Source organism: Rattus norvegicus, chromosome 4 (genome assembly GCF_036323735.1).
Source record: "Rattus norvegicus strain BN/NHsdMcwi chromosome 4, GRCr8, whole genome shotgun sequence".
In the NCBI taxonomy this organism is placed as follows: Eukaryota; Metazoa; Chordata; class Mammalia; order Rodentia; family Muridae; genus Rattus; species Rattus norvegicus.
Genome location: NC_086022.1, coordinates 128,098,370 through 128,122,355, shown reverse-complemented (window position 1 = coordinate 128,122,355; position 23,986 = coordinate 128,098,370). Strand labels below are relative to the sequence as shown.

The 23,986-nt window shown below is 42.6% G+C and overlaps 1 protein-coding gene and 1 pseudogene across 42 annotated transcripts in view; both read left to right on the top strand.

The window, feature by feature from the left end:
* The window catches only part of Magi1 (membrane associated guanylate kinase, WW and PDZ domain containing 1), a 605,639-nt gene that overhangs the window by 245,873 nt on the left and 335,780 nt on the right, over window positions 1-23,986 (top strand). The gene's annotated exons all lie outside the window — the stretch shown is intronic.
* Gabarap-ps3 (GABA type A receptor-associated protein, pseudogene 3) overlaps window positions 499-23,986 on the top strand; it is an 81,318-nt pseudogene continuing 57,830 nt past the window's right edge.

Below are 23,986 nucleotides of genomic sequence, written 5' to 3'. Positions count from 1 at the left end.
GAACCCCCCCCCCCCAAAAAAAAAAGTTTGTTGAAATTAAAAGAGTATTCTGGGAATGATTGGATTTCCTTAAAGAAGGAAAAATGTGGACATGTCTGAAAACCCAGGCCCATGGTTTCTAAGAGTTATTTTCTTGAGGTTTCTTGAGATTGAATGGGCCGGTGATGTAAACTATTAGGCATGCCCAGCAGTCCACACATGATGCTCATGCCTGCTGTGGCTTGAGTTTTTGCTGTTGAACAGCAGAAGCCTTTGGAGACTGCCTTTGTTCTTCTTGCACTTGCTGAAGTGTTAAACGTTGAACAGTTGTGAGCAGTTTGATGTAAATATGCATAAACGCCATGTTTCCATGCACAGATAAGCAAGGGCAGTGGGAGCCGCCTAATGCAACTCCGTTATCTGTTTTCCAGACTTCATTATGCATAATCTGAACATGCAGCTTAGTCAAGGTCGCACCTCCTCTCTGCTGTGCCTGTTCCTGGACACCAGCTTCAGGCCGTGAACTTACTGGATGGTTGATGAATGGATGAGTAGTTGAAATAAGTCCTGAGCATTCGTCATTGGATGCTACCCTTCGAGTTAACAGCCCCTTGCATCAGAATGGCTGTGACCATTTATTTGAAGATCTTCTGGTTGGTTGCTGACATCCCCCATCGATGATGGGGGTGCGGGGACCTCTTGCACTTGGGATTGTGGTAGTTTTCTCACACCTCCTGGTCAACTGTATGTAATTCTGCTGCCGTTGTAGGTGGCCTCATTGTCTTGGGAAGCACTAAAATACATAGACTATGGTAGGGGAGCTGGAGGAGGGCTCTATCTGCAATTATGAGGATATCATCATCCATGCTAAGATGGGACTGTGCAGTGGTGTGTCTGGTTTCACTTTCTCACGCTGCTGTGAATAACGCCTCAGACATGCGCTGTCCGTAAGCCCAGTAAGTTCCTCAAGTTGGAGTTTGGTGTTTGATTATTCTTTGCCTTGTCATTGGAGCCCTATAAGGAATGGGTAGACATACATCTCCCCAAAGAAAAGAGTTTCCATAAATTCATTAAACAAGCTTGGATAGAATCGTCACGTATGTTTGTTTTCTAAACTTTGAATCTCCTTGGTAAAGGTTTTCTGTTTGTGAATAAAAAATTACATCACCAAATAGAATATTGTCCATTGATTTGTATAACATAAAATGGCCTTGGGGTGTCTTCCCTGGCATTAAAACCACTAGTTTTGTTCTATATAGAAGTGCTGATTAAGAAGAATTTCTCCCCTTTTTGTAGGGGAGAAATGGCTCAGTCTGTAATTACTGCACAAATGTAAGTACCTGAGTTATGATCCCTACCGCCCATGTGAAAGCAGTAACAGCAGCAGCATGTGCCCGTATGTTAGCTTTATAGAGGCAGAGACAGATGTATTTCTGGAGCTCACTGGACAGCCAACTGAGCCAGTCAATCAGTGATCTTATCTGTAGTGATTGTGGGAAGCACCCAGTGCCAATCTCTGGTTTCACTATGTGTTCATACCCCACCCAACACACACACACACACACACACACACACACACACGCGCGCGCGCACAATCTTTTCAGTATGTCCTTGTCAAAGCTCTCCCTGTTGTAACTCATGGAAGATAGAACTACTCCACCACAGGATTTTTAATTCTTTTGTAAATTTTAAATATTGTTGCAATAACTAAAGGAGCCAAATGAGGACTTTTTTTTTTTTCAGAGCTGGGGACAGAACCCAGGGCCTTGTGCTTGCTAGGCAAGCGCTCTACCACTGAGCTAAATCCCCAACCCTGGACTTTTTTTATATCATAAAATATGCCCATGAGCACGTAGCTAATAAATGAAGAAAGTTTGACGACTCCTGCATTTGGGTAGAGCTGTAGACTCCACAGTTGGTTAGGAGTACAAGGTCTGTCTGGTTCTAACTAGTTTTTGAGCCTGCTTGCATAGTGGAATCCAAAATATCCGAGTAAGAAATGGCGCAAGGGATGGCAGAATGGCCAAGCCAGAAAAGATGTTTGTTGGATGAGCCTGATGACCTGAGTTCAGTCTGTGGAAACTATGCAAAGGTCAAGGAAAGAACTGGATTCACAGAGCTGTTCTCTGACCTCACTGTAGCATGTGTATTCCTCCTCCTCCTCTTCCTCCTCCTCTTCTTCCTCAACAACAACAACAACAACAACAACAACAATGCAATTAAAAAAAAAGAAACTGCCCAGATCATATTAGTTTTACCCTGCCCTCCAAAGATTTCACTGAAGTCTTCTTCCTCACCACAGAAGCAATAAATCTGAAATCCTTTGGGGAATTTGAACAACTTAAATGAGGAAAGGCCCAAGTTTGAGAGACATTGTCTATCAGGATGAACACATACAGTATATTTGGAGCTGGATTTCTCTCAGCAATGGATTCCTAAGATGTTCACATCCTTAAAGACTTTTTTTTCATGGCCTAATTTTAGTAGCTCAAGAGCGGTGCTTTTACAGAAGCTTAAGTTCACAGAATGTCTGTTGGTCCTAGCTGAAAATGGCTTCGGAATTGCCGCAAACTAATCCATAGTAATTATCTCTGTCTTCCCTTCTCCCTACTGTCTCAGCGTCCTTCCTGAGGCCCTGGCAATGCTTCAGAGTAGCAGGAATCTTTACCTTAGACTTTTCCAGTCAGGGGCAATGAGCATGGTAATTAGAAGCAGGGTTTGGATGAGGGCTTCCTAAATTCAGACCCCAGCCTTCTCAGCTCTCTCTGGATGTGACCTCTAGACACACCCATTAATGGCTCTCAGGACTAGTTTCCAGGGGCGTGCATGTGGATAGACATTGTAGGAAGCTCCTGGCAAGTCCTGCAGGATTGGATAAGGTGATGTATGTTTGTAATGCACCTTGCACAGTGTCTAGCTGTCAGGAAATAGTGTCATCATTCTCACGAACCCTGCTATCACAAGCCTAAACGATCTCTTCCAGGGGAAGCTGATTCACAGCATTTCCTCCCAGATATGTGGACGGAGATGGTTATTTACTTTTCTGTCTGTGAGCGGTCGTGTCTGTGAGGGAGAACTTGTGTGAATTTAGTGTGCACTCTTTTCTAAAATGTCGGATAAGCTGTCATGCGAAAGCATCTCTCCACCTTCTCTGAGGCTGTCTACACAATCTATGCTGTCGCAGGGAAGCCTGTGATGTAAACTCTTGAGTGCTGTCTTCCGAAATGGTGGCCTAAAGCACCTAAGGGGAGAGGAGGAACGGTAGTTTTCTGAGAACATTGATTCCTTGTATATTGGCAAGTTGTAAGGAGATGCGCATTCTAATATTAGGAGACCTGATGGGGCTCATGGTTCATAAGCTAATGATGTGTGTCCATGTGTCTTCCTACTTTTCTAAATGGCACCTCAGATTTCACCTTCACCCACTCCACCACACTTAACCATGCATAGCTGTGGCAATGTTGACAAGCAGTCTAATGAGCTGTGTTCCTTTGTTTTTTAATTTGACACATTTTATCTGGTGTGTGTGTGTGTGTGTGTGTGTGTGTGTGTGTGTGTGTGTGTGTGTGTGTGTGTGTGTAATTTGAGGCTTGTTACCTACCCTTATAGCAGCTTCCCTCCTTCCCTGCAGATGGGCTGCAGGACCTGTAGTCACAAGGCAGCGAGCAGTCATGAGGGATGGCAGGATTGTTAGACCAAGTATTTCAGGTCTTCAGCTCGTGGGTGTGGCTTCCTGGTTTTAAAGAAATAAAAATTTCCTCATACATATGCTTCTTAGACCAGACTGTACCCGCCTTAAAGTTAAAAACCCAGACAATATGTAGAAAAAGGTCTATTGTTAGAACAATTGAAGAGAGCAGCATATAAACTGGAAGTGGATTTTTCTTCTTTTTTACACAAAAGCAGTCTGCATGGCCATTCTCATTTTCCAGGGAGAGATTAAAGGATAGGATTCCTTATCCTGATGAAAAAATATGTGGAAGTTGAAGTCCATCCACAGATCTTTAAATTTAGTTTTGTGTCTCTTTCAGAAAGAAGTTATCATTAAATTGTCGAAATATTCCCTGGTCATATTTAAGAATCTTCTTTGTATGCAAATACATGTACTTTCAAAACCATCCTGGAAAGGGCTGGGGAGACGGCTCTGTTGGTGAAATCCTTGTTGTACGAGTCTGAGGACTTGGGTTTAGATCCCCCCACAGTTGCTGGACATGTAGATGTAAGTGTGATCCCGGAGCCAGGGAGGTGAACACGCTAGAATCCTAGAAGCACACTCCCCAGCCCAATAGGTGAGGTCCACATTCAGCGAGAGTCTGTTAAACACAAAGGAATGGAGAGGTGCTCAGTGGTTAGAGCATTGGGTGCTCTTCCAAAGGTCCTGGCTTCAATTTCAGGTACCCACATGGCAGCTCACAACTGTCTGTCACTCCAGTTCCAGGGAATCCAACACCCCACATAGACATGCATGCTGGCAAAACAGCAATGCACATAAAACGAAAATAAATAACAAAGAAAAAATTAAAGCGTAAAACAATTAAGTAAAACATCTGCTATTAAACATTGGCCTCTACCTGCTTGCTCAAACATATGTATACACACTCATATACACATTCGGACCAACACACACACACACACACACACACACACACACACACACACACACACTCCCCAATACATTTGTATGAATTGTAATGCTCAGAAGGATAATTTTTCTTTTTCTATTCCAGAATACTAGATATAGCCTTCCTGGAAATTTCCATTAAGTATTTGCATATGTTCAAGGGGATCAGGCCTATTCTTATCCTTAGGAGTCCTGCTTCCTGTGGGAATCCTCAGTGGTTCGTCACATTGAACTGGAAAAAGAATGGAGAGTTGTATGCTGCTGAAATGTAGGTTTGACTAATAGAAAAGGCGGCATGGCTGAGACAATGTATTTAGCCTGAATATAAAAACGAGTGGGCATCTGGCCCATTCACTCTGCTCTGCTAAGACTGTTCCCCAAGGCTTGCCCCATCAGCTGTGGAGGAAGTAAACTGAAGGCTTGTCCTTACTTCTGAAAAATATAAATTGACCTAAGGAGTGCCATTAGAGCAGCAGGAAGAGGAGACTGGAGACCCAGAATCGGGGAAAAGGGACAGTGGGGATCAGGCTGTAGTAATCTGGCTGTGTTGCCCCTTCCTAGGAGAGAAGTAAGTGGTCCCTTACAAACAGGGGAAGGTGGTTTCTTTGCCTCCAGCCCTTACTTGGGACCGTCTAGTTTGTACTATTTCCTGCACTTCCAGACTGAACAAGCAGGGGATGAAACAGCCCAGACTACTGTGAGAGATTCATTTATGCTTTAATAGGCCGTATAAAGTCACTTGTTTGTTTGAAAATTAAGATGAAATACCCAAGAAACGGACCGGTTGAAGAGTTAAACAGACTTCAGATTACCACAGCTGCTGCAGCTGTCCCTGTACGCCAGATGGGTTTTTGATAGGATGAATCTCATTGTAGGAGAGATGGATGAGGTTTTCTTCTGTTTCTCTCTGGGCTTGCCTTTGCTCCAGATGATATTATAGTAGAAATGTCTACTGGAGTGAAGAAATTGAATAGGTTAGTGTGGGTTCTTCCTTTCCATTGTTCGAAGCCATGTGTCATTTAAAACTGAGAGGTTCCATATAAAATTATTTTTCTAGCTTAGTTTACAAACACACATAGATGTGTACATACAGTCTCCACAATATGACAAAGTGGGGCATACATACATAATCAGTTACCGAGAACTTAGATCTCACCCCCTTCAATATAGCAGAACTCTCCAGTTTACTGCAGTCCCCACTATTCCCTAATATCTTGCCAATCATTTCTCTTACTGCAGTTTCTGATCAATGAGTTAAGCAGCACAGGCAAGTATTTTTATTTTAAGGTAAAGACAATCTTTATATGCTGTGTTCAGTTAGTAGATATATAAACCCCAGGAAGTGGATCAGACCTTGGTATGGGGAGAAGTATGGGTTAATAGAACCTAAGTGTGGTATGTAGAACCATAAGCCTCAAACATTCGCTTTTTCTTACATTCATTCTTGTGCAGAGCCTTTTCTTTTTGTGCTGTGATAACTGGGCCCTCTAGAGGGCAGTAGAGAGCAACTTGCTGATTGGGTGTCTGGCAAAGGGACTGGTTGGAGCATTCAGAAACAGTTTCCTTTTCCTCTCTCTCCCACTGTAACTCCCGAGAGTACAAGGAGCTTGTGGGAAAGTCCAGGGAAGATGGGAATTGTGTTCTTAGGCTTGATTTTTCTTAGTCGGTATCTGCAGGAATCAATGTAAACATGATGTCTGCAGGATTTTCTTTCTTGAATCAGAGTAAGCACGTGGTGTCTCTTGATTGGCGGCTAAATGCACAACAGAAGGGCTATGGTCTTGGTACAGGAATATTGTGAAGGAAATCTGGAGACTGCTCTCTTGTCTCTCTGAGGTTTAATGACTGCTTCCCTTTTAGACCAAGACTGAATTAATTTTATTCCTAAACATCCCTAAATGTAACTTGATAAAATCGTTTAAATGAATGCTTTCCTACGAGGAAGTAAGTTGAGGTGGGGGATGGGTGGAGGTTTCACACAACCTAGAATTTTTTTAAAAAAAAAGAGTTGTTTTATTTATGTGAGTACACTGTAGCTACCCTCAGACACACCAGAAGAGGGCATCGGATCCCATTACAGATGGTTGTGAGCCACCTTATAGTTGCTGGGGATTGAACTCAGAACCTCTGGAAGAGTAGTCAGTGCACTTAACTGCTGAGCCATCTCTCTAGACCAACCTAGGATTCTTTAAGTGTGACTTTTTAATATCTTAATATTTTATCTGAACAACAAATAATTACATCCACAATATTTTATTTGTTACTTTCTGAAGTGTAGAGGGTGATTCTCCCTTCTGTTTAAGAATGGAGTGGACCGTACCTTCTGTTCCAGTTTGGCTGCTCTGGGCATTTAATGCTTTCCTCAGCCTCTCTATCCTGACCTTGAACTCACAAAGATGGGGGTGGGGTCAAACAAGCTTCTTACTATTTAAATAAGCCCCGGTTTCTTCTGGATTCTCTTATTTTCAGCCCAAATTTTCTAGTTCATAAGTACTCTTAGGGCAAAGCCAGTTGAGTGAGATGAGAAGACAGCCATATTTTTTTTTTCTCAATCTTGCTGCTTCTTCTTTTTTTTAATAAATATTATTTTCTTTTGGCTTGAAAAGAGAGGCAGATGTTGCAGAAATGTAATTAAACTCTACATATATGTGGTTAAGTTTTTCAGTTTTTAATTGAACCAGAGGCCTGAAAGTGTGTGGTAACAGAAAGAAAATAATGGTGCCTGTCTTGTTTGATTAAATCATCCGAACTCCTCCTGTACAGTCAGACATTGGAGGTAGAAGGGCGGCATTACTCCAAGCTTTCAGCATTGCTGTCTCCATTTCCCCCTTAACTGTTTGTTTTCTTAGCTTGCCTGGTCTACTGCAGAGACTGCATACAGTACCATATGAACAGCAAGCTGCCTCAGAGACTCCCAGGAGGCTGTGACTATTATTAGAGTAGCTGAAGCGATCAGGGGTGTGTGTGTGTGTGTGTGTGTGTGTGTGTGTGTGTGTGTGTGTCTGTGTCTGTGTGTGTGTGTGTGTGTGTCTGTGTGTGTGTGTATGTGTGTGTGTGCATGCAGACTGGAGGTCAAGACCCAGTGTGTATGTATATGTCTGTGGGTGTGCAAACTAGAGGTCAAGGCCCAGTGTGTGTCTGTGTGTCTCTGTGTGTGTGCGTCTGTGTGTTAGCTGAAGTGATTGGGAGGGTGTGTGTGTGTGTGTGTGTGTGTGTGTGTGTGTGTGTGTCTGTCTGTCTGTCTGTCTGTCTGTCTGTCTGTCTGTGCGCAGACTGGAGTTCAAGGCCCTGTGTGTGTGTGTGTGTGTGTGTGTTAGCTGAAGTGATCAAGAGGGTGTGTGTGTGTGGTGTACTTGCAGGCTGAAGTTCAAGGTCCATTGTTGTCTTCAGTTGCTCCTCACCTTGTTTTCTAAGATAGGTTTTCCTCACTGAGTCTGTCTCACTAGCTCCAGGAATCAGCCTGCTTTCTACCCCAGTATTACAGATGCATTCCACTCTCTCTGGTTTTGTTTTTATAACATTGGTGCTGGGGATCTGGACTCAGGTCCTCATTCTGAGCTATCACTTGTACACCCCACCCCTGCCACTTCTCTGCTCCCTAGAGTCTCCTTTGTTAGTGATAGTGAGTGTTATATGTGGTTTCAAGGATCTGCTTAAGGAACTTGGCTTTACTGGGTGGGAACTAGAATGTTTAAATAAAGCAGTGTTGTCTGTCTCTTTGTTAGTTGAGTTTCTAAACCTCAGCTTAGAGTTTAGTTTCCTTACCATTTCTTCATTGTAGCTGTCTGCTATGTCCAGTGTTGTACTCAAAATATTAGTAAATTGCGATGTCTCAGGGCTTTACCTGGCCTGATACTTTCGTATTCACTCCACAATGGCTAGAGTCTGGCACTATATAATCCATTCCTACATAGCATTTGCTTGAGTAATTACTGTCTCATGCTGCTTTTTCTTTTCATTCTAAATTTCTAAAACAGAATTTTCCTACTGAATGAAGATTCAAGACCTTTGCAGTTATAAACTTTTATAAAATTAGTTTTAATTGGGTCAGAATGAATTAGACTGTAGTATGTTTCACTCCTTTTTATTCCTAAGAGTATTAGGCATGTTCTTATTTTGTGAGGAGATGTCATGGGATATTGATTGGAAGTCAAAGTAGATGCTTATTGTTTAAAAGATAATTGGCTTCAGTAGCTTCTAGAGCCTTCCTGGAAGAACAGTGCTTCTGTGATTGAAAGGCTTTTTGCTTGACTCCATTATTCCATATAAAATTCAAAAGAAGTTTGTAAAGAATAGTGCTGCCTTAGACAAACTAATACTCAAGCAAAGGTTTTCTCTTTTTTTCTCTTTTAGTGGTGGTGGGGGGCGTTAGGGCGGGGGATGACTGTGCCTCTTCCAACAGTCTGTTTTTAGGGGAACAGTGGCCCTGAACATGTCTCTCTCCTCTCTGATGAAGGGTGGGCTGGAGGAACTGAACTCTGTTGGTGAGGTATGAATTCCTCTCACAGAAGCCATGCTTACAGCAGAAAACACGTCACAGCATTTTCCAATAGTGGCCCAGGGAGGTAGCTCAGTCAGTGACCGCTGGCTGCACAAGTGATGGAGTCTATGAAACAAGTTGGTGTCCTAGTGCACATGGGGCAAATCTCACAAGGCCCTGCGCTCCCAGAGGAGAAGCTAGTGCTGAGAAACGGAGAATCAGCTTTCTCCAGGGATGAGCCGCCCTGACAGCTTATCTGATCTCAAGTGCTCATTCCCAAACAGAGACATGTGTGAGCGACATTAGGCAGACTTAACAGGTTATAATTATGAATGCACATGCATGTGTACGCGTGCTTACATATGTGTCTGTGTGTAAAACAACAATAATAATTGAAGTAGAAGAGGCCATGAGTTTGAGAAAAAGTTGGGGGAACATTGGAGAAGAGGAAAATAATATAAATATAGTTCTCATATATATGAAATTCTAAAAATATTAAAAGTAAGAACACATGGCATTTTGATGATGAGAATAATTTTTTTAAAAGTCATGTATAGTGCTGTCCACCTGTAACCCCAGGGACTCCGGTGCTGGAGAGGCAGAGACAGGGGAGGAGGGTTTGTGAGGTTAGCTGCTGTCCAGTCACAATCTTAGGTTCCTTTGAGAGGCCGCTCTTAAGAAGTATGGCAGAAAGTGATAGAGGAAGATAGCCACATTGGTCTCCGGCTTCCGTATGCACACACCCTATACATTCACAGATATGTCACATGGACAGGCTCACAGCACACAGCAGTCTCCCTCTGATGAAGATCTGCCTCACTGTGCATTTGACAGCCCTACATGATCCGTACCTCCCTGGGCCTCTACGGCTGGGTTAAACCCTCTTCTCCACTCATTATGGGCTGAGGCTCCGCTGGGTTTTCTTCATTTTCTATTTGCCGGGTGTTAAAAACCTCTTTTCACAGATCTTTACTTGACTGGCACCCCATCCACCCCCACATTGAAGCAACATCCCAAAGTCTAAGCCACCAACACAGAACTGTATCACTTTGACAAAAACATAATATGAATTTGAGATTGTTCTGTCTACATTTTTAGTGTCTCACTTGTTTAAATAAAACTCTTTGTATTTGCCTGTTCGGGACTGGGGACCTCAGGACCTGGAACACATAGTAACTTTTCATAATTACCTCTCGAGTTAAAAAAAATAGAGGAATAGCATTATGGGTACATTTAAAAATATTCTACCAGAGATTGATGTTTTGGTTCTGGGAGTTGAAGCCAGGGCCTCAAACATGTTAATCACATTGTACTGCTGGGCTCCCAGACTACATTGAGTCCTCTCTTTTATCATAAAGTGTCCACCTGTTTGGGAATTCCAGTTTAAATACATCTCTACTTCTTTATTTTTTAAAAAAAATTCACATATCGACCAGATACCTATTGGAATCCATGGGTCAGTTAATACGTCTCAATCATCTGAAACTGGGTCCTCACACTTTGTGCTGTGTGGATGCTTGGCTCTAATGAAACCCCATTAAAATTACTTACCAAATAATTCATAAGTTGCAGCAGTTTTGTATCCCTTTAGAACATTCCATTATCGTATTGAAGGGTACTTGTGAGTCCCGAAGTGTAGAAAGTTCCATTGCTTCTGCTTCACAGATTACTGTATGCGTGCGGCCTCCCCTATGTGCCCTTCCTTTTACCTCCCTCTGGGTGGCTGCTGACACTGAGTTGAATTTCGCCCTTTCTGCTGTGTTTTCCTACTTTGTCATGGAGGACTGATAGAGTGGAGAATGAGGTTTTCCTGGTTCCCTGGAGAGGTTGTGGAGTACTCAGGATGCTCAGGGAATAAGTAGATGGACCTGGAAGGCTCACCAGTGTAAGGTCCCATCGTGACTCTCAGCCCAGTGATTGAGAAGTTGTGTTTTAATGCACTTCCTGGCGGCGGTATACTTTATGGGCTACTTTTGGATTGGTAGGTATGAAATGCCGTAACTCTCTCTCTCTCTCTGTTTTCAAAATACAACCTGTGAAGTGAAAACAGCATTAATCAGAGATTTCTAGTCATTGTGGGGGCTACAGAGCCTTGTTTCTTTAACCAAAGCAGACAGACAGACAATTTACAAAAGGCAAAAAATACCAAGCAAATCAAACACCCAAGACAACACGTGTTTGCCTTGTGGAAGAATGCTCCAAGACTGGGTAGTGCTTCTGAATCACTCTGTCTCTCTAGGAAGTGTTACACGGAATCCTTATCTACTGCCAGTCAGGCAGTGTCTTCGCCAGGTACTTAGCACCCCCCTCATTGAATATTCCTTCCCAGACTTCCATTTTGCCATAATTGAATTCAAAAGGAGGGGTTCTCATTGTGAAATATTAGGCTAAGGTGTTTTATGTAAAAGCATTGAATTATCATATTCTCCAGGTGGCATAGTTTAAATAAGATAGAAGTGTAAATCTAATCAACTACATGACTATGTCTATTTTATACTGCATAGCTTCTTTAAAACACACTGATTCATATGCAGCAGTATAATTCATTTAATCTCAAAAGCCTTAGCATAATTTTATATTCCTCTCCTATACTTTTTTTTTTGCCAAGTGTACATTCATGTAAATTACTTTTTGCCTTCTATACTGGCTCCAGAACAGATTTGAGAAGCAACAGAACCATTAACCCTTCACACAGCAGTCTCTCTCTTTCTTTCGCTTTTATTGCTAACTAGATTACTTGAAATTGGGCTTTGAACTATTCATTTTATCTTTAATCGTGTGTTGGTTTGGTATACATGAGTAAGTGCAAGTGTCCACTGAAGGTGTTAAATTGCCTTGGGTTAGAGTTACAGGCAGTTGTGAGTTACCCAACATGAGAGCTAGGGATGAAATTTGGGTCCTTTGAAAGACCAGTGCACGCTCTTAACTGCTAACAATAATTGGCCATTTGCTTATGTCTGACAAAGAACTTGTGATGCTCCATCTAATGTCAATATGACACGAGCCAGAGTCACTGGAGAGGAAGGAGCCCTAATTGAGAAAATGCCTACATAAGATCTGTCTGTAGGCAAGCCTGTCGAGCATTTTCTACAGGCTCTAATTAGTGATGAATGGGTGAGAGCCCAGCCCGTTGAGGGAAGTGCCACGCCAGGGATGATGGTGCCAGTCTATATATTTGAACAAGCTGTAAAGAGCAAGCCACTAAGCAGCATTCCTTTATAGCACCTGCATCAGCTCCTACCTCCTGGACCCTGCCATGTTTGAGTTCCTGTCTCGAGCACCTTTGATCATGAACAGTGATGTGGAAGCATAAACCAAAAATCCCTTTCCTCCTGAATGCTTTTTGGTCATGGTGGTTTTGTCATAGAAGTAGACAAACTAAGACAAAACTTAAGGGTATTTTGTTCCTCTTGGTGTCCCCTTCTTCGTAGGCTGTCCTTGTCATTGTCCTGTTGTCCTTGTCTCCTCTTTCCCCTCTTCCTCTTCTTCCTCCCCCTTCTCCTTCATTTCCTCCTCCTCCTTCTCTTCTTCCTTCTTCATTTGTTTTTCAAGACGGTTTTTCTGTGTAGCACTTGTTGTCTTGGAACACTCTGTAAATCAGGCTGACCTCAAACTTAGAGATACAACTACCATTGCCCGAGTGCTAACATTAAAGGTGTGCACCACCACGCCCAGTTCTTCTTTGTGTTTTAAGTCTGTAGTTAATTATTGTTGCACACATTTGAGATGGGTCTCATTATTATTCCTGTTTCTTAGACTGAAAGGGCAAAGCACATAGAAGTTATAGGACTCTTCCTAGGTCACACTAGGAGAAAACCAAGTTTCAAATCCAGATATCATTGTTTCAGAGTCTGTGAATTCAGCCATTCTACTCTCCTGTTTCTGTTGAACGAGGAATTGATAATTAGCAGGGATTGATTAATCCAAACATGTGGGAATGGAACCATATTTGGAGCTCTTTCCTTCTGAGCACGTTGACGAGTCAGGTTCTTTCAACTCAAGTTGTGGTCCTTGGGATTTTTAGATCAGGTACAGAGATTTAGTTCATGGGTTCCAGTAGAACTAGGTTGTGTGTGTGTATGTGTGTGATCATTTGTTCGTTTGATTAGTATATTGTTGAGAACTTTTAGGCAGCATCTTGAGTAATAGGTAGTCAACAGTAACAGAAGAAGGAAAATGTCTCTTCTTAAGGTGTATGCATCAGATTATATTCTGGTAAGTAATACTGACTGACCTGAGCCATATACGCAGTGACATTCCTTATCCGCAGACTTTGCACTTACAGCTATTTTGAGATGATTCCAAAGAACGGGACCCTGTACCTAAAAGGCTCTCCTCTCTGTGTCTGACACCACTGGCGCAAGCAATTTTGACAAGCACCTACCATGATAAAGAATCCCTTGGACACTGGTCACCTGTGGCCTGAGATAGAATCACCTGTGCGTATTGTATGGTGGCGATTTTTGTTGTTTTGATAACCACTTCTCTTGCCCTCCCTTTCCACCACTGTGTTATAATTTCTACAGCAGGATGTGAATTTACATACAAACGGGCACGTGTATTATAGCCTGATAGAGTTGGAGGATAATGCGTGGCCTCTCTGAAGATGTATTGTCTTCACTCTCATTAACGTGTCTGCTCAAGGCTCGTTATCGTCAGTGTGTTGCTTAGCGTTTCCAGTTGCTTTGTTTGAAATGCTGTGTGTGCGGTTGATGATATTTTAGAAATGCACGCATGTGCTGGCACACCTAGCAATTCTCACAGTTTCTAATCCAGAAATGCACTAATTTTCACACAGGGATTTTTTTTTGCCACTCATAATGTGTCTCACTGACAGTTAAATACTCGAGGCTCTAATGAGGCCCTCCTACGTGATTAAGGTCTCATCGCTTTCTCTTTAGCATGAGTTCTACACTAAAACTGTGATCATGATGCGTCCTTCATGGAGGCGTTACTAACTTTGTCATTTGCTGTTGTTTCCCACTTACTAAAATGAAGGAGATCTGTGTACAGTGGCTGTACGTATCACCTGGGTAGGACAGAGTTACCAGATGTGCTATGAACATATTGTGGCAGTTTCAACGAGTATCTTCCCAGAGGCTTAGATGTTTGACTATTTGGTCTCCCGTTGGTGGTGCTGTCTGTGGAGGCTGTGGAAGCTTTGAGAGGTCAAGCCTAGCTGAAGGTAGTCAACCACGTTAGAAAACCACAGAGACACTGTTCATGATAAACATCAGTATGCAGTCACCGGTGAGGGTAGTAATGGTTAAAGAATACACGGTACATCATAGAAGGCCAGGAAGCTGTGCTTAGTCCATCTAAATAGCAAGGTTGTATAATGTGACACCGTGAGGAAAGAGCCAAGCATGCCAAGTTATAGATAGACAAGTGAATTAAATTTAATGTCATTGCTGTTAAAATGCTGAATGTTCACAGCATTCCATAGTGTATTAATTGATACGCACTGGTGCTTTCATTGTCTGGTATAAATGATAAAAAGAAGTTTGAAAATAGCATATACTATTGCACCTTCAATTAAAACGTATTAAAAGTGTTATATATAAATTTTGTAAAAAACAAAATTTTATATGGAAAGCCCAGACATTGTCTATGCAGATAGATAATACATGTAACATGTGTTGTATAGACATATGTGCACATGTATGCACATTTGAGAAGTCTGTAGCAGTGTGCTGATATTGGATCCGTTGACTGCTATTGATGATTTTCTGTACTTACCCGTGCCTTTTCAAGTTTCTCCTTTTTCTTTTCTTTTCCTTCCTTCCTTTCTTTCTTTCTTTCTTTCTTTCTTTCTTTCTTTCTTTCTTTCTTTCTCTCTTTCTTTCTTTCTCTCTTTCTCTTTCTTTCTTTCTTTCTTTCTTTCTTTCTTAATAATTATAGCTTTTGGTTTTAGAACTTAATTTTTTCAGTTGATTTTTTTTAAAAATAAATTTTATTATTGATTGATTGATTGATGATTGATTTTACTACCTAACACTTTAGAGCATTTGCTTTACATCTTTTTCTTGATTGGGCTATGTCCTGAAAAGATGTTTCTAAAAGGGTAGAGCCAGGCATGGAGAGAGGGGGCTGGGCAAAGGAGTAACAGTGTAGGTTAGTGCCTTGAGGATATGGGCAGAGGCTGGACAGAGGATGGGAGGGAGGGGGGATGGATGGATGGATGGAATGAGGGAAGGAGGTGAAACACTATGGGCCAGTTTGACAGATAGTGGAAACCTGTCCGGGATGCCTGATTATAAACATGAAGCTCTACCTTCCATCGCTGTAATAAAGCACCAGGACCAAAATCAACTTTGGCAAGAAAAGGCTTATTTCAACTTACAGCTTCTAGTCCATCATGAAACAAAGTCAGAGTAGGAACTCAAAGCAGGAACCTGGAGCCAAGAACTGAGGGAGAGGCCAGGAAGGAATGCTGCTCACTGGTTTGTCTCCACTAAGTGCTGGGTCCCTTGAGACTTAGGGACAGAGTGAGGAACGGTCATGTGGGTGCTAGGAATTAAACCTAGGTCCTCTGAACAGCAGCCAGTGCTCTTAACCTCAGAATCACTAGGTTAGCACGACTAGTAGCGGGCTGAGTCCTTGTACATTAATCATTAAGAAAATGCCCCCACCCCCACTCCCACAGGCTTGTTACAGGCTGGTCTGGTCTGTTGGAGCTAGTGTAGCTGGTCTTAGCTGCTTTGTGAGTTTTTCTTTTCCCCACCTCTATTCCCATACCTGCTAGTTTCACCCCCATCACCAGATAGTATAGCGATACCTGAATCTAATTTCTTTCTTCTTTGTTTATTCTTTGAGCTCAACAACCAATGAACCAAACCACAGTCAATCCCCCTGAACACCCAACACCCACCAACCCTGCCCCTAGAGGTCCCTCTGAAAAGTTCCCAGACTCCACAGGTCACACAGAAAGTATGCTGGCAAAGCCACACCTCTGCGAGAGCAGGAGGCAAGTCATAGTCAGCCGCTGTGAAGCAGCCTCCTCTCCCTGTACCTGGGATTAAAATGAAAAATATTTTTACAGTATGTCCTTGCTTTTTAAGAAACCAAAATTCCAGAATTGTCACTATGAGGTAGTTTCCCCTTTCCTAGATTACCCTAGTCTGAATCAGGTTGATTAAAAAAAACAACAACAACCAAGTTAGCCATCAAACATGACTAATGGTTTCTGGAGGAGTGATAAGAAAAAAGTGAATATTTTATTTATCTCCTTTTTTTAAATGCTGTGCTCTTTAATGCCGTATTGATTTTTTTGGGTTAACTCCCATATGTGTATATGAATTTGTCTTAGGGTTTTACTGCTGTGAGCAGACACCAGGACCAACACAACTCTTACAAGGATGCCATTTAATTGGGGTTGGCTTACAGGCTCAGGGATTCAGTCCATACATCAAGGCAGGAACATGGCAGCATCCAGGCAGGCATGGTGCAGGAGGAGCTGAGAGTTCTACATCTTCATCTGAAGGCTGCTAGCAGAATACTGGCTTCCAGGCAGTTAGGATGAGGATCTTAAAACCCACACCTGCAGTGACACACCTCCTCGAACAGGGCCACGCCTTCTGTAGTGCCACTCCCTGGGCTGAGCATATTCAAACCATCACAGAATTCTATAATAATTTGACCTCAGAATATACTCAGAAGTCTGTATTATCTTTGAGCACAGACTATGTGTGGTTTTTTTTTTTTATGTGTTACAGAAACGAGAAGGAATTTAGTGTTCCTAATATATAGTGGGAGTATATGACAGAAGTCGACTGCCTGTGCTTGTGTGTCAGAGAGTGGACGCATGTTGGAAGTGCAGTGCGAAGGACAGAGCAGGATTTGGAGCTGGGCACCAAGACGGCTTCGCCCATCCTGCCTGGTGATGTGACCAATTCTAGAGGTTCATCTCCATCTTGTCCTGGAAACATGTCTTCAGGGATTTGCTACCAGTTCTCATTGTTCCGCTCCTTTTTGTCACTGTAGAGAACTCAGATCCAGCCAGAATCTTTGTAGCAATATCTCAGAACTTTCTTCTACAGTGAGAGTGCCTCGGTTAGTCTCAATACCTATTCTCTGAAAAACAAAACAAGTTTGTGCTGACCATTGTGGTGTCACATTAACCATGGACAATGGAGCCTCTTATTTTCATGTCATTGTGACCTTGACAAACATCTTGATGAGTAGATTCACAGAATGAATTCCAAGTCTCAGAGAAAGAACCGAGAGACTTATACCTGGGTGGAATTGTAAGGTAAGACTTGAGAACCCTCTCCACAATCACTCTGTCACCATAGTTAGACACACTTGACCAAAATCTCTTCTCAGCTTCTTTTGTCCCACCACCCCAGCTGCTGTATTGTAGACTGTATAAATCTAGGACGGACAACGCTTTTGGCTGTAGAAGAGGGCCTGAGTCTGAGCTTGCCTTTGCAGGATGCTGTCCAGTCTCATCTCATGGCTAGGCTACTATGGCTAATTCTAGGATCCCTTAATGTTGCAAGCTGGACCGGTCAGAATTGATTGAAGGAGTTTCGTGAGTCCTATTAAAGCAGGCTCCTCTGGCTGTAAGATTGTTGTCTTGAGAATGTGAGATTGTTAGAGGCTTTATAGGATGCATAGCCACAGCTGTATCTACCAGATGGGAGGAGTCCCTGTCCCACCCCTGCTCTTCTAACCAGACCTGCTCCAAGTATTGCTAAGTGCCCTCAAGGACAAAGTTTTTGAAGAGTGTCCTTTGGCTTTTTAGTTATCTATGTATGTATGTATTGTCTGTCTGTCTGTCTGTCTGTCTGTCTGTCTGTCTGTCTGTCTTTTGTGCAAGCACTTGGTGTGGGTGTAGGTATGCTTCTTCATGTATTCTTATTCGGAGCTCAGTTGCCAATGTCTAGTGTCTTCCTTAGTCCCTTTCTACTTTATGACATTCTCTTGATAACCTGGAGTTCAACATTTCACCTAAACTGTCTTGTTCCCAAGCTCCTGGGAGCCACTTGTCCCTCCATTCCAGTGGTTTCACTGGTGCAGAGCTTCATGGGGAGCTGCTGAACTCAGGTCATCACACCTTCGTTGACCCAGGTGTCTGCTAACTATTTATTGCTCTTTTCAATGGCTGTCATCAGTGTGGCGTTGCTTCTGTTCTTGTGTTTCTGTAAGCCCAGAAAGGTTCTCCTATTTTCAAGCTGCCCTCGGCTCAGCACATCCGGGAGACGCCTGTCAGTCTCCCCTTTGTGACTTGAATCGCTGTGGCCCTGTGAAGGGACATGCCCAAAGTCCCAAATAGATTAGGAGACCTATTCTTCTGCCTGCCACCTTTGTTGACACTTTTTGGTTTTGCTTGAACTAGTTTACCTGACTTCCCATTACAGCATCTGAGACCTAGCTATGCAATGTTTGTGGTAGAGGTTAGAAAACCTCTCTTTAAATGTTGCTTCAATTCACAGACTGGGATTTTCTTTCTACACCCCAGCCTGTTAACACAAACAGAAAGCCTGGTGCAGAGGAGGCCTCCCCGTGTGCTCGCCCAGCACCAGGCTCATTCTTCCCATCCATCTTGAGCCCCGTGAAGAAGTTTTGGTAGAAGCCGTGCACTGGGAACCGTTAGGAGACAGTTGTGAGACAGAATGTGGAAAAGGCAGCAAACGGCCTCCAAGATACTTGGTTAAGTGGTTTCCAAAAACTGAAGATTCCAGAGTCAGGTAGCAAGGGAGGAATGCAGTCTCCCGCTGTTCCTAGTACTCTGTGAAATGAGATAGTCTGTCTCTGTGTCGGCCTAATTGCAGCTCCTTCTTCCCGTTTCTTCTCTGCATTGTGCACTGAGGTAAGTGCCCATCGAATCAATCCAGGGTGGAGAATAATTTATTCTTTTTATTTTCTTTCTCAGCGCAGCTTCTCAAGATGAAGTACGTCTTTGTTCTCAGGCTGGTCTGTGCTGTAGTCTGTGGTTTTCAACAGAGTGATTACATAGGTCCTTTGAGATTACAGTTCACTGGCCTGTGTAGCATTTCTGACAGTAGCTCCGTCACCTCTGGTGTCTTTAGCCAATGTCCCAAATTTCCAGGCTGGTTCTGCATCTGCTGTAAAGTGCAGAGGGTTTTGCAGGCTAGCAGCTTAGATAGGACAGTTCCTAGCAAGACGGTGTCTGATGTGTCAGTCCCAGAGATGAGGACAGGAGGATGCTTCTAATTGAAAGTAGTCCAAAGGTACCTGAGGTCTTCAGTGTGGTAAGTGGCTTTCTTGGTATTCATTGTTTTTGCCTTGTTTTTGAATACAGTTTCAAAGGCCTGAGCTTCCACAGACCTTCAGGGGTAACAAGAATGTCTGAAAGCATCGCTCTAACAAACTGTTTCCAACACCTGGCTGCTCACAGGGGCATCCCAGTGGAGAGGCAGCTGCATCCGCTCCAGTTGACTAAGTTAACAAATCCCAAGCAGAATGAAGTCTACGGTCTCACCTTTTGCTGCTTTTTTTTTTTAACTTAACTGCACAAAATCTTGGTTATAAAATAGTGTTTTCATATAATGAGAGCACATAAATATTTCATTGATGCAATTATCTTTGACATGAAATAATTCCTCAGCATGGCTAGTGCCTGGAGAAGTAATAAATCTGCTTCTTTCCCCCAAGTAATTTTTATTTTAAACAAAATGTGTGTTTGAAGCAGTGGTTCCTGTGTGTACGTGTCTATTGGTAGGAGCCCATTCCCTGGAAAGTGCGTGTGGCTGCTGGGGTGAGAGGTGCTATTCACGAGGAAACAGTGTTACATTCCTATAGTTAGGGCAAGATAAACTGACAGTGGTCTGGGTGGAGTTTTCAAAGTCCCCGAAGTATACTGAATTAAAGAAGCCTGCAGATCCTGAGCCTTTGCTTTCTGGTGGCAAATTGAATTTGCAACTTTGCTCTCAAAGAGTAAAAGAAAGGCAGGGTGGGTGGTCCGGAGCTGGGGTCTGGGGATGGCCTGGAGAGAAAGGGTTACAAGGAAACAAAGGAAAATCCTTGTTATCCTAAAAAAGTTATGACTATTTTTAATTTTTTTTACTTCAATGTAGGTTCCAGAAGACTGTTCTAGTCCATTTTACCATTTAAAGTTTTGTGTCCTTGAGGAGATATCTAAGATACCTGTTTACAAGCATTACTGATTAACACCTCACCTAGCTGAAGGCATTTTTTTTTTTTTTGCCATGTTTCCATTTTGAAAGCAGATCTATGGACTACACTATAGCTGCAGATTTTCTGGTTTGGTTTGTTGGTGATGGTAGTGGTGGTGGCTTTGTATGTGTGTGTGTACGTGTGTGAGAGAGAGACAGAGAGATTGAGAGATTAAGATTCTTTGGTTTTCTCTCTTGACCTTGAATTTGTCATCTTATATCTTTGAATCATTTTGTCGCTTCTAAGGCTGAGCCTGTCTGTGGTCCTTGCTGTATTGGAGTTTCAAAGAGAAGAAAGGATAATTGTTAATGTAACTGAAGAAACTTCCAGGCTCATTGTTAATGGTAAACAGAATTAGTAGGATCTAGATTGTAATTGTGGAGTGTGGGGTGTGTGTGTGTGTGTGTGTGTGTGTGTGTGTGTGTGTGTGTGTGTTATCATTCCCTGGGAAACAAGAAAAAGCATCTGTTTACTCCAAATAAAGAACTGATGATAGACCCATTGTAATAATACCACCAAGGTACAATTTAGTAAAGGAATGAGTTGGTTGGGTTTACTTACAGATTTATGGGTAAGAGGTTACTTTAAAGAATTAGGAACAATTCAAAGGTCACTACAATATTAGAAGGTCATCTCAGCATGGGTGGAGATTCATAAAAGCTGGAACTCTGGAGTTCTCTGTTCTTCTTGAAGGCAGCCTGACAGGTTACAGACTCTTCTCCACAGAACATTTTACTGTTTTTATAATTTTGGGCAAGGAGAGGTCTTGTGAATCTCCTAAGTTTCAGGAGTTTCCTGCCACTGCTGAATTGTTTACTTCCTTTTAGAACTTCCCAGATCCTAACAAGCTTCCTTCAACACTAGAATGTTCCAATGTAGAGGAAATTGCTTCACAATGTGTGTGTGTACTTTATGATGATAATATAAAAGCTGCCATTGAAAAACAATTGATGGTGTCAGAGAAGAAATGATTAAGGATTTGAGTCCTCTATAGAAAACCAATCTTAGGGTTGTTGGTGATTCTTGAAGGATAGTGTCATTGTTTGAGAATTTCACTATACATAAAAGGTGACATTTTGCTGATTACAGTTTCATCCATATCAGCAGAAGACAAAAGACTCTTGAGCCAGAGATAAATGCATTGCTATTACTCAGAAACAGCAAGTAGCATGGCCATGGGGAGTGCAGGCTTCCTGCCCCCTTTGACGTTTAAGAGGATGTTTTAAAGGGCCAGGATGGGGTTAGGCATGGTAAATCGTACTTCCCAGTCCTGGAACTCTTGATGTATCTGACACCTTTGTAATGAGCCTTGTTTTGAGGAAACATTTTCTCGTGTCTCAAGACACATGGTTCATTACAAACAAGTGTATCAGTGATCTGGGCAAAGTGTGTAGTAAGGGCTTAGGATTTTCTGCAGGATGCTCAGGAATCAGGAGTCATGGTGGATTGTTTCTGTCAGGAGGAGTTGCCAATGGTACCTCATGATCATATTAATAATAGCAGGAGGAGTCACACTGAACTGCCTGACACACGCTGCTCACGTGCGTTACATATGTTCATTTTAATCAATTTTAACCCTTTCAACTGTTTGTGACAATATTATGCTTCTCTTCCAGTACAGAAAGCAAGGCTGAGGCTTAGTGTAAATGACACTGCTGTGCTTATTACCACAACTGACCATTAATAATAATAATATCATGTATTTAAATTTGACTTTCTTTGTCTTGAGGCTGAAATGAAAGCTGTTTTACGTGTCTTTATTTTCCTAGCCACTAGATTGTACTTAGTGGTGTGATGTAGATCCTGGGTTAGTGTTTAATGCTGAGTTTATTTTGGGGGTTTGTTTGTTTGAAATCAGGATCTTATGTAGCCCAGGCCGGACTGAGACTTACTCTAAAGTCAAAGTTTTAAACTCCTCTTGCTTCTCCCACTGTTTTGTGCTTTGAATGTAGAATATCTCCTCTAGGCTCCGTTCGAACCATTAGCCCTTCGCTGGCAGTGCTGTTTTGAAAGGTTGCAGGACCTCTGTGAGGTGGAGCCTCCTGAAGGCCATTGAGTTTGAGCTTTGAGGTTTTAAAGAACTTCCTACTTCCTGCCCACACCTTGCTTTCTCACAGCAGCTGGGACGTGATCAGCCACCATATGCGTCTGCTGCTGCCTTGGCATTGCTACCATGCTAGACTATACTCCTTCTGTAAGGCAAAGTAGACCTTTCTCCCCTCACATTACTTCTTGTCAGCTTGTCCCCATAGCAAGAGGATTACATAATGTACTTCACCCTCTACTAAGTGCTAGGACTGTAGCCTGAGCCTGGCCAACTCCCATCCTCCTCCGCATACAAGGAGCTGAAGTTCTCTGCAGTAACACCAGATCCTTCCTAGGCAGAGTGGCTCCAGAGGAGATCGCAGTGCCATAGCATCTAGTGAGGCTGCTCTGCTCCAGGACCTGAAACATGATTCCAGCCCATCACAGCAGCCATGCCCACCTCCTGCCCCCAGACCTAAGTCATTTTTTGGTTTTGGAAGCAAGTCATCATTCTGTAAGCTAAACTGAGCACAATCTCAACTGCCTTTCTGCTTCTTTCTGAACTGGGGTGACAAGCCCGTACACGTTTGGCTCAGTCACCTCACTGTAATGAATAAAGTAGTAGATATAGACAAAATTTTGTTAGCCACACAAGTTACCGAGTGACTGCATAGCTTCATGGAAGTTGAGGCTTGATTTGAAGTTCCTCTGGCCTTGTGGGCTTGATATTTAGTTACACCGATCGATAGTACAAGCCCAATGCTTAAAACTCTTTGAGGTTTAGGTTGTCTGGCTTACTTTAGTCATTCCCACAGGTAGATAGATCATCAACATTATTTTGGAAGGTTATTTAGAAATGAAAATATTACATTTATTTTTATTTCTTGAATTTCTCTTGTGGCTCGATAAGGAAGAAAACAGTGGGTGTCTCCAAGAACCCTTAATACCCATTTTCAATTAAATACCAGGCTTTTTCCAGAGCTCTCTGTAGGTAACAGCATAGAGTTTGACCAAAGATCTTGAGCTTCTTCCTAGCCTGGTTTCCATGGTGATGGCTGCAGCTTTGATAAGGTTCACATGGCAGGGAAAGGAAGCAGAAGACAGGGTGCTATTCCATCACTCCAGCAGTCAGGGTCCTTTATGAAAACAAGGGTTGCAAAGGACAATGGCCTGGCACTGGCTCCCAAGCAAAAGGAGCAGAGAAAGCTTTTGTCCGAATGACTTCCCCTCCTGATTGCACTGAGAAATCAGCTTACCTCTCGGGCAGAAGATTAGCAGTAAAATTACTTCCCTAACTGTATCTTTCTGGTGCATATCTAGTTAGAGAATCTTCCAGTAAGGGGATAAAGGTAGAATAATGTTTATCTGCTAAGGACCCCAGGATATGACAAAAGGGTGGAATTTCCAGAAATGTCTGCTTACACATTTCACGCAGCTGTTTGCTTATAAAGTAGGCAGTCTATTGGTATAGAACAAAACCCACAAGTCATAAAGCTTACAGAAACAATTCTAGTGTTTCTAGTGCTTTGGTGTTTTTCCCAGCCACTAACGTCTACGTGGTTGTTGTCAGAATGAAAGATCCTAACTTCTTCTGAGATTGGTCGCCTTGAGTTGCATGTATGGGGATACACTGACTCTGGTTTCTTGTACTTTGGTGCTTTTCCCTGTCCTTGACCTCTGTGTGACTTCTATGAGAATGACAGATCTAACTCCAGCATGGCAGCTCTTGGTGACTAGCT